Raw genomic sequence first — 7,376 nt, forward strand, 5'->3', positions numbered from 1 at the left:
TGTCTCAAATACTTAAAATCACTTGAATATAGACTTTTTTGACAACTCTGTGCGACAACTTGTCCCGTCGTCTTCCAACTTCTTTCAGACATGCTGTTTCCTCTCTTCTGCCATTAGATGGCGCTGCTCTATAAATTAAACGGGGCTGTTGTTTATTTATTTGTTTATTTTATTTTATTCTTTATTTGACAGGGACAATGGACAGTAAGAAAAAACTACCCCAGAATTAGCTACAAAGCTAAATTTCATCTGCTGTCCCTGGGTAGGAGAGTAGCCTACCTATCACATTACATTGGCCTACGATAAAAAATATATAGCCTACGACATATAGTCCATCACATAACAATAAAAACTGCAATCCAAAGTACTACCGAATATCTAGTATTATACATACTACAAGACATCACACAATGTTACAAATTCAATCCCCCAAAATTATCAAAACAAAACACAAAAGTATTCACTGATCACAAACCTGACTGCTCTTTGACCGCATTTTCAAATGTAACAAACAGTGCAAAAGTAGAACACTGTCTAATATTAACTGGTTAAGGATTCCAGTTATTATCAGCTCTTACAGAAAAAGCTGATCGACCAAGCTGTTCTTTATCGTTGACACTAGAGGGCATATACTCTCCATTTCCGAAACTAAACGTCCCTCCCAGATCCAAGTAGCCTACAATCCACATGAAGTTTTGTGCAGTGGAACCTTACAGTCTGCGTGGAACTAGGCAGAACACTGACAACACGTAGGCCTATTGTTTTGAACGTTCGTTGTGTTGTCGTCATTGGTAACACGGTTGCTTAAAGATGAGGGGAAAAGGTGTGGTTTCACATCCAACCGCTGCTTCAACACTTCTGCACATGATCCACTGAGTTGACAGTGTGTGTGTGTGTGTGTGTGTGTGTGTGTGTGTGTGCACATTAGTTCACTTCACTACTAAAAATATGTTACCACTGTGCCACTTCCTGTGCTGCCACAGATAAACCTCACAAACCCAGCTCAATCAGCTGACATGAGATTAGGTAATTTCTTTAGCCTATAATTCTCATTTATATATTTCAAACAAACAAAAACACTCAGAGAAAACAGCACCAATAGAGGCAGCACGATTCCTCATACTGTTACTAGCATGATATTCATTATATGTGATGCATAAGCTCTTTCTGAATGTTTACAGCTCAGCTACACTGGGTGAGCACTGGAATATGATCTCATTCCAGTTAACCTTCATCACTGTCCGTCTGTAAACACACTGGCTCATATGGTTGACATATTTCTTTCCACTAACAGTCAAACTCTTAGTAGGCCTACACCATCATGTCTATCCATAGAATGACTGTCATCTCTCATCCTCTCCTCTCTTATTATTTTTCCCTCTCTCCCCCCTCTCTCAGGAATGTCCTAAATGTGAACTGCTCCTCAACATCAAGCCAGATGAAGTCCAGTCATTCCACAGCTATTTTTAGAGTAAATCGGCAACCTCCATGTCAAAGATCTTTAAAAAAAAAACACAAAATCTCTTGTTATGCAAAGTTGGTGAAGAAAATAATAATAAATAAAAAAACAGTAACACACACACACACACACACACACACACACACACACACACCTTCTTAACCAGGGCCGTTGAAAACGGCTCTGCTCTTATCTAAACCATATTCAAATATGATTTTTTTTTAAAACCCATTACAAGAAAAACAGCTTATAAATCATACAAAATTTTGTTTTCTGAAAATGTAAAATTGCTAAAAGTTTTCTGTGTCTATATAGGCAATAGAAAATATCATTAACCTGATAAAAAATCAATAAAAGTCAATGCAGTGTCTTCACTAATATAGTGAAACAAGTGTGTGTGTGTGTGTGTGTGTGTGCGTGTGTGTGTGTGTGCGTGTGTGTGTCTGTGTGTGTGTGTGTGTGTGTGTGTGTGTGTGTGTGTGTGTGTGTGTGTGTGTGTGTGTGTGTGTGTGTGTGTGTGTGTGTGTGTGTGTGTGTGTGTGTGTGTGTGTGTGTGTGTGTGTGTGTGTGTGTGTGTGTGTGTGTGTGTTTTCAGGTATTTTCAAATCAAATTTGAATTTCAGCTCCACACACAAGAGACTTAGTAAAGGACAGTGATGTAAAGTTTCTCAGTGAACTATAGGCTACAGGAAATGCATTGCGGTTCATATTTTCACACCATCAGGCGCTGTTTGCATGAAAAGGCAGATAGCATTTTCCCACAGCAGTTGCCCTTATAATGACAGTTTCCGTTTTTTTTTTTTTTTTTTTATCATTAGGCTGATTTCCCCCGTTTGCTCATTTTTAATCTCAATACAATTGTATTAGTCAGTAAGACATTCAAATATAGTTGCTCATCAGTGCTTGGACAGTTTTCTTGACTAGTTCCATACATTTTTCCTCAGTATATGTGTTCTTATCACTGGTGAGTAATGACGTCTAATCAGTCCATCTTATTTGGGACACACCGGAAACTGTCCAGACTCTCGCTCTGACTGATCATTGAACAGCAATAAAACCGAGTTGAACTGGATTTGTACATTTAAAAAAAAGTAAACAAAGGAGCTCTCTGTCTGTGAAACCTTGAGCAAATGCAGACTGGCTCTATCTACAATCAATACATTTGAGATGATACGACCATAATCATTCAGATTTGAGAAACACTAAACATTGTATTATGAGACAGAGAACGTTCTAAAGTTTTTACAGTCTATGGTTCTAACACGGTATTAAATGCGGGATCACTCGAGGCGTTTCGCATAGCATCCAGTAAAAAAAGCATTTTTTGCTCGAGGTGGGAAAAGCCTGTAACTGTAACGTTAACTGTAAACCGGGTTATGAGCTTCATGAAAGAATCTTATCTATCTGTGAAATTAGATACACTGTAAGTTACAGCTTCCAACATAGACGATAAAATATTGTCATTGTTGTTTGTAGCTTCATTTGTTTGGAAAACGCTCGAGACAGCGCACATATTCGGTTGTTAAGTCGTGACGTAACCACTCTCCGATAATACTCTTTCCGGGTCCAAAGTCCAGGTCCTCTCTACCTACCTACCGCTTTCGCTAGTGTTTTGGTTATTAATTGAGTGTTTTTACAATGCCGCAGTGCTGTGTCCCGTGTCCCGAGCTAACTCACTTCAACCTCGTAAATCTTCTTTTTCATTGATGTCTGGACTCTACCCTTAATTATGCCACCTGAGTGATGAGCTACACTAACCACTCTGTTGGTGTTAAAGGAATTTAAACCCTTTTTGACCGCCAAAGGTGCCTCACTAAGAAGGACGTGATCGTAAATAAATTTACAGGTTCCACCATTGTTATTTCTGGACGAGAGGAGCGATTGGACCCGGAAAAGGCTAAACGTGACGTGTGACGTCAGCCTTAACAATCGGATAAAGATCCCTTGTCACCGTCTGCGTCCTGCGTAAAGAAAGTCGCTGAATTAATCTTTTTGTGAATTGATTCAAAAGACTCGAATCACTTAGATGAATCATTTGAATCAGAATCTTCTCCACAGTTTGGTCGCAGTGTGGATGGGGTGTTAAAACATTAGCATTATTTCCTGTGGGCGGAGGAAGGGAGAGGCTGCAACTGCAAACCCAACCCATCTCACAGACAACCGAACACACATTACCCCCCCATCCGGACCGAGGACACGCCGAGTGTGGAAGGGCGAGCTGGACTCTCTGCCCACATTTAGTCTTTTATTTCCCTCAGTATCCATGATTTGGTTGTTGTAGGCAAAGGAATTGCGTGTTTTAGTACTTTGCAACCAGCTGTTGATTCAAAGTGCCCCACGGAAACAAAGACTCCACGGACGGGCAACTGGACCAAACGTTGTCGGAGGGTTATTTCCATGACAAATGTGGTTTTAAAAGAGCGTGTGAAAGATTGAAGAATCGCCGGGGAACACGTGTTAAGGTAAGGGTCATCAAAATACTTTTTCAAAGAACTTTGGTTTAGGGCCGTTTGTTGAACGGGGTACTTATAACTGCCTTTAGATAAACCATGAGCTTTAGGGCTCGATCTGGAAAAGGATCTTTGGGTGGGGATCCTGTCCCATCCATTTCACTTCAAAGGACAGACGTGGATCTGCCCCAAACGTGTTTCACAGATCATATGCAAACAATGTCCCCCCAGGCTGTATTTCCAAGACGTCTGTTATCTTTGATCTATTTGTTGCGTCTTATGTGTCCCCGACATCTGTTGTAAGTCATCTGCAAACCTGAGAGAATCGCGTCGGGTCCGAGGGGGGCTGTGGGGCTTAACTTCCCCATAAACAATGCTTTATTTGGAAGTTGCTTGTGTAAATATGCTTCGCTGGAAGTCGAAATGATGTAGCCCTTTTTGCGTGAGTCATGATCCTCTTTAGGACATGCTGAACACATTAGACCACCTATGATCTGGCGGATGCGAACACATTAAAGAATCATATAATTGAGTTTCATAGCGCATCGGCTGGGAGAAGTTTGGCATTCTTACAGCACCAGAAATAAATATGACTGCGGTTATGTGATGAAAAGTATCATGCTCGTCCATTGTGATGTTTTAGGAGAAACTGAATCATGGCATTATAGACATGGGCAGATCTGTGGAATGCTAACGGGCCAATTTTACAAGGAAAGATCCCACAGGATCTGCATTAACTCTCACATACAACATATTCGGGTCACGTGATCTTGTGGAAGAATGTTGTATTTTTCGCCGGATGTCTTAAAGTTGCATTCACACTGTAAAAAAACAAAACAAAAACTCAATAAAATGTTTCCCATATAAAAGAAATGAAGAGTGCTTTTGATGTATATTTTAAATATATGTTCACTTACATTAAATCAAGATTCCAGCCTAATAAAAGATGCTTTATTGTACTTAGAGCGGGTCGCCTCAACGGGGCAACGTCACGTGACCGGTTAAATTATTTTGCTCTTTAATTAATCTGGGCTAACTGTAAATAGCACATTCCTGCAGTGGCATTGGTAACTGAAAACTGTTTCATGATGCTGCATTGATGTCATTTTGTGTCATTTTACAGATGACACAAAACAGATTACTCTTAATTGTAACGTAGAAACATGCAACTGTCGACTAGCAAGCAAAATACAAATAAATAGAGTGCACCTTTTAATTCAATTCATATTAATTTATAGCACTTTTCACAATACATAAAGCAGCCTTACAGAAAAAATGCATGTTTCGACGTTACAATTAAGTGTAATCTGTTATCAAGAGTAATCTGTAAGTACCCTACATGTAGGTGACTGCTAAAGTTCTGACTGTATTTTTTAACTGGTGTAATATTATAAAGTTTGAAATGTGTCTCTTACCTGCATTTGGAGACTTGGCTCTTTTTTCGTCACACTCAACTACCTCACTTTCGGCGTACGAATACTATCGAATGATAGTCCCTATCCTGTGTTAAGCGATTTGCATGAATTAATATAATAGTAGCCTATAATATATATTTTTTAAATCTCCCAGAAATTTGTTTTTGCAGGGTGGAATGTCTGCTTGCATATCCTGACAGAACCTACCCTTATAGAAAATGGTAGTCTGCCAAAAATGCTATTGTTTCTACAGCTGTTGTTGCTACAATAAAATTGGGAATTTAGTGTCAGACTCAACAAAACAAAAAAAGTGACAAAATCCAAAGCTTAGTACACTGTTTCAAGGGAGGTCCATATATATTATGGTTTAATAGTAACAGTAGCCTAATATCGAAGCTTTGGTTGCAATATCAGTAATTTGGAATTGCTAAAATAAAAAAATTACAACGAATGTAAAATGTTGTCGACATAAAAAATGTACATGGGTAGGAATTGCAGAGTACCAACTCTATACAAAGAATTATAAAACCATGTGAGGGAAGACTGAATGGTACATTTTTGTAAGGACATATTTAGGATATATTTTTTTCCTTTGTGTGTTTGTACATGTGTGCGCACGTTTGTGGCTTGGCAGTGCTCTGTTAACAGCAACGTTTTTTACTGCGAGAGATAAGAAAGGGGTTGGATCTGAATATACAGTATAAGGGGAACAGGATAAAGGGTCTGTGTCTGTGCAACTTTAAAGGATTAGCTCACTCCAGAATCAAAATTTCCTGATAACATGCTCACCCTGGTGTCATCCAAGATGTTCATGTCTGTCTTTCTTCAGGCGAAAAGAAATTAAGGTTCATGAGGAAAACATTCCAGGATTTTTCTCCATATAGTGGACTTCAACAGGGACTGGGTCTGTACTTCCGCCCACGTCACGTGTGACCTTTCCAACGTGATTACGTAAAGTTTAAAAAAAATGTTTTGTGAAAATGACAGCCCTTATTCCACGGCTGGGATCTTGTAGAGCCCTTTGAAGCTGCATTGAAACTGCAATTTGGACCTTCAACCCATTGGTTCCTGTTAAAGTCCACTATATAGAGAAAAATCCTGGAATGTTTCCTCAAAAACCTTAATTTCTTTTCGACTGAAGAAAGAAAGACATGAACATGTTGGATGACATGGGGGTGAGTTAATTCTGGAGTGAACTAATCCTTTGATGTGGGTGTTCAGAGTCATCCATTATATTTGGCATCTATATACTGTAAGCAGGCTGGCATCATGTAACCTGCCATTGCAGATATGACAATCAAAGGTCAGTGTTGGTCATAAAGGTGAGTGTAGAGACTGAGTCAGATTGTTTGATTCTGATATGTATTCTTTGCTCCAGACTGTTGCTTTGACTCACTTCCTGTCGCCTCAGCTGTTATGACAAATTAACAATGAGACAAAATGGGGGCAGGCCAGCCAGGCATTGAAAACAAATTGGTCATTATAATCTAAAGGGCCCAGAGCTAGACTTTTCTAAAAGTGCTAAGAGAGTTGCATCTGCTGTAATAGTTACAGCTTACTGTGAAGAGGAAGCGGACATTTATATTACAATCTAGTTGAAAGCTAAAGTCCGTTTATAAATGGATGAAGTTTGTTAAGATGTACTTTTATTTTGGCGTGAGAACGCCATGGCTAGAAAGTTTAAAGCAGTTTAAAAAGCTTGAAGTTTTAAAGTTTTAAGAATGAAAGAGTTTTGAGTTTGAAGTAGTTTTAAAAGCTACAAACCTGAGAGTTTTAAGGATGGATGGATAGATGCTCAATGAGTTACATGCAGAATGAATATATATACTTAGAGTTGGGGTTTAGAACAGAATTGTTTCTCACACACTCCTCTGTCTGCCATTGTTCTGAAAGAAAAGGCCCCGCCCCAAAACTCACACCATTGGTTGATCTAGAAGCTGATATGACTGGCTGATCAAATGTTCTGATAATCTTTTCATTTAATGGTATATCAACATATGAATGCCTTGCTTAGGATATTTGAAATTGACACTGTACCTTTAACGTATTAGG

General features: G+C 39.1%; 1 protein-coding gene across 1 annotated transcript in view; it reads left to right on the forward strand.

The window, feature by feature from the left end:
- The first annotated feature begins 3,622 nt into the window (after positions 1-3,622).
- itgb1b (integrin, beta 1b) overlaps positions 3,623-7,376 on the forward strand; it is a 22,972-nt gene continuing 19,218 nt past the window's right edge. The window contains exon 1 of the mRNA XM_082173526.1: positions 3,623-3,921. The gene's annotated coding sequence lies outside the window, so the exon portion shown is untranslated. The remainder of the gene's footprint in view (positions 3,922-7,376) is intronic.

This window comes from Leuciscus leuciscus (assembly GCF_965113295.1).
Source record: "Leuciscus leuciscus genome assembly, chromosome: 6".
Taxonomy (NCBI): Eukaryota; Metazoa; Chordata; class Actinopteri; order Cypriniformes; family Leuciscidae; genus Leuciscus; species Leuciscus leuciscus.